The sequence below is a fragment of the Macaca nemestrina genome, chromosome 5 (assembly GCF_043159975.1).
Source record: "Macaca nemestrina isolate mMacNem1 chromosome 5, mMacNem.hap1, whole genome shotgun sequence".
Classification (NCBI taxonomy): domain Eukaryota; kingdom Metazoa; phylum Chordata; class Mammalia; order Primates; family Cercopithecidae; genus Macaca; species Macaca nemestrina.
Window position 1 is genome coordinate 176,203,612 of NC_092129.1, and position 3,783 is coordinate 176,207,394.

Sequence of the window (3,783 nt, forward strand, 5' to 3'; positions counted from 1 at the left end):
AGTTTAAGAAAATATTTGCTGGCCTCATAGATACGGACTGCCTGTTAAACAGACCGAGGTGTCCCCTCTTCACCTTAGCACCACAAACAGGAGAACACTGTTGGAAAAGATGGAAAGAGCAAAAAAGTCTCCTTTGGAGAATGATCTAAAATTCACTTGGTAAGTCTTCATATTTTAGAAAAGCAACCAGAATATATTTCAAATTGCAAAACAGTAATAATCATTATAGCCGGGCAGTGAATAGGATTCTGCCTAGGAAGGGCTATGATCTCCCAACCCATGGCTGCCTCATGTTTTAACAAAAGGGGTAAAGATTACCCCACGTCCCACTCTCTCCATTCCTTCAGCCTCAAGAAATTCATCAAGAGAGGAGGAGTTTAAAGAGGTGCTGCTTCTGGCAGAGAAATCACTACTTTTCTCTTCACAGACGCTGTGGCTCTTCTGAGAGAACCCTAAGAATAGGCATCTCATCAACACTTCTGGAGTTTGTATCTGAAACTGGCTTGAAATTTTGTGCTGTGCGCTTTTTCCTTTTTTCAGGGGAAAAAAAAAAGTTGGGAGGTGGTTAAACACCCCTATCCCTCAAAAACCTTTACAGAGATTACAGGGGTCTTCTTCCAGGGATCAGAGAGAAAGAGGTGGGGATAATGTGCCAGCTAGTCTGTCCTGAGGAAATTAAGAGTCCAGTTCCTGGTGAAAGATGAGGGGAAAGAAAACTGCCAAGTCTAGTAATCTCATTTCCAGCATGAAGAATGGGGGTCTGAAAAAAATTCAGTTGTGGAAGCCAAGGTTAGCCAGTTGAAAATCCGTGCCACCTAACTCTGGAGTGGAGGGGATGCTGTGGTCCTCAACTGTCCGAGGCACTAATGCCCATTCATGAGGACAGAGAAGAGGAGGAGGCTCTTCTTCAGGAAGAAGATGGAGAGCCCACCTCGCTTCTTTTACACTCCTTTTTTGATAACCAAGTAGAAGAAAATTCCACATTGCTGGGGCAAGGGCTGACATCTTGGGATCACAGAGAGGCAGAATCTCGTACCAGGTCTTCTGAGGCTTTGCGCTTAATGGGTGAACTCTGACTCTGCACGTTCAAGTTTTCCAAGGTTGTACTTGTAGTTAGCATACGCAAAGTCTCTCCAACTACAGGTGAGAAACTGGACTCAGTAATAGGTGAGACCTCACTGATTTCCTCCAAAGGAGGATTCTACGGTAAAACATCAGGACGACCAAGGTGAACACCTGGCTCCACTTCTGCCTTTGTTGTCACCTGTGCCTTGTGTTCCCCAGAGACCAGTGGCTGGTAAGTAATGCAGGAGTTGCCACTGGAGCCCGTACGCCGGGAGAAAGATGAGCCAGTCCCAAACTTTTTGGAAGGAGAAGGCTTCAAGGGGATCTTCTTAAATACTGCGTTGCACATGAAGCGCTGGAACCGTTCAGCATAGAAGCCTGGGTTGTGCACTGAGACAGTGTCCCCGTCATGTACCAGGGCTTTCCAAGAGTGCTCCAACTTCTTAAGACATGTGTAAGACTGTAGAATGTCAATGATGCCAATATAAAGCAGAAGCCTTTCGCCTTTACTAGTCTGAGCGGGGATGCCACCCATATGGTCATCGGTCTCCATGGTGTCGCCCAGGCGAGCCTCTCCCTGGATGGATTCCATGGCTGTGGAGTACAGAACCTTTTGGGGGGTCAGTCTTTGGGTGTCAACGGACACTTGAAGGGTGTCGCTGCTTAAGGGCTCTCGTTGTGCATGATCTATATTGTGGATTGACAGCAAGAGGCTATAGTCCATTATCTTGAAGCTCTGCAGCACCAAACAGTCACGCTGCAGGGTCTTACAGAGAGCATTGTACATGTCAGCATCCAAAAAAAGACCATCAGGGATGTCTTGTAAGAAGTCTAGGTCTTTAAATGTGGGAAGAGGCTTCTCTCGCTCTTTCTGGGAAGCCCGGCGTTTGTAGGTTGAGCCTTTGAGGTCATATTTGGTATGCATTTTGACTGATCTTGGTAAAAGATTGTTCATCACCACAATCCGAATGTTCTTGCCACCTGCCTGCACACAGTACAGTCCATAGAATTTAGGCAACAAAGTCCGAGGGTTCTGGTTGAGGTTCAAGTAGTATCCTGGAAGCAGCTTCTGCAGAAACTCCGCCTCTTTATGTTGGACTGTCTTAATAATGAAGTCATCGTCGCTGGACACATAGAACAGGGAACCACTAGCTCCAGAGCTACAGAGTTCAATCAGCGGCTCACTGCAGAGGGAGCACAAGTAATCATCCGGCGGAATACCAAATAGCTCCCGAAAGTAGCGGAAGGCAACAGGTGCATAGGTCTTGAAACGAAAGTCGTTGTAGTGATGAGCAGGGGTCAGCTTGCTCCCTTCACTGGGGAAGAAGATACTCTCCACCACGTAGAAATCTTGCATGAGGACATCACGCTCCGGTTTGGTACTCAGGCTCCCCACTGTGTGAGTGATGCCTAACTGGATGGCACCTTTCAAGGCTGATGAGGGTGTCTTTTTATATGTTGTCTCTCCTGAGGAATCGACACCTCGATGGCCTGTTTTCTTGATGGGCATGCCAGAGGCATAAAGCACCTCGGACGCCATGGGGCTCTTGATTCCAGACGCTGAGGACACGGTACAGGAAGGGACTCCGGGATCCAAGGATGGAAAACCGACCGCCAACGACGGCTGGGAGGAGGCGGACGCCATCTTGGCAGCGCCCTGCCCCCCTCAGCCGCCTGGTTCTCTTTCCACCCGGCGCTTCCTCTTCTCGGAATCGAATCTTCTCCACGTCTCTTTACAGAACCCGTGTTCTGCGGGCCACCTCCCCGCCCCCTCTGGGGCCTCCCTCAGACCCCTGGAGCCGGGCTACCTCCCCCGTCCCCTCTGGGGCCTCCCTCAGACCCGTCGAGCCGGGCCGCCTCCCCGCCGCCTCTGGGGCCTCCCTCAGACCGGTCGAGCCCGGCCGCCTCCCCGCCGCCTCTGGGGCCTCCCTCAGACCCCTGGAGCCGGGCCGCCTCCCAGCCGCCTCTGGGGCCTCCCTCAGACACCTGGAGCCGGCTACAGGACCAGGTCAAGGCCGCACCGTTCGCCTGGCATGGGGGAGAACTCCCGCCGCGCACCCCCTCCACAAGTTTAACCGCTTTCCGCAGGGGAGACCTTCCCCTTCACAAAGGATTAAGCTCAAGCTGGCTGCTTGGACGCTGCGTCAGGACCAAGCCGTATCTGAAAAAAACAAACAAACGAGGCATGAAAAGTCCCCGAGAAGTGAGCGCCGCCTCTGTCCTCCCTAGCCACGGCCTGTTTATCGCCCAACCCAGCCGCTTCCATCCATCAGTTTTCCTTTTTTTTTCCTTTTTTTTTTTTTCCTTTTTTTTTTTTTTTTGAGACGGAGTTTCGCTCTTGTTGCACAGGCTAGAGTGCTGTGGCGTGATCTCAGCTCACCGCAACCTCCATCTCCCGGGTTCAAGCGATTCTCCTGCCTCAGCCTCCCAAGTAGCTGGGATCACAGACATGCGCCACTACGTCCAGGTAATTTTGTATTTTTAGTAGAGATGGGGTTTCACCATGTTGGTCAGGCTGGTCTCGAACTCCCCACCTCAGGTGATCCACCCTCCTCGGCCTCCCAAGGTGCTGGGATTACAGGCGTGAGCCACCGTGCCCAGCCGATCCATCAGTTTCTTTACCTCATCAACCCATTCCTACCTAAGCCGCTTTTTTTTTTTTTTCAAGTTGCACCTAATGACTTGAATGCCCTATCATCTCGGTCCTCTAGCCTCACT

General features: G+C 51.0%; 1 pseudogene; it reads right to left on the reverse strand.

Moving 5' to 3' along the window:
* Positions 1-1,201: 1,201 nt before the first annotated feature.
* On the reverse strand, positions 1,202-2,710 carry LOC105487398 (phosphatidylinositol 4-phosphate 5-kinase type-1 alpha pseudogene; annotated as a pseudogene).
* Positions 2,711-3,783: the final 1,073 nt, after the last annotated feature.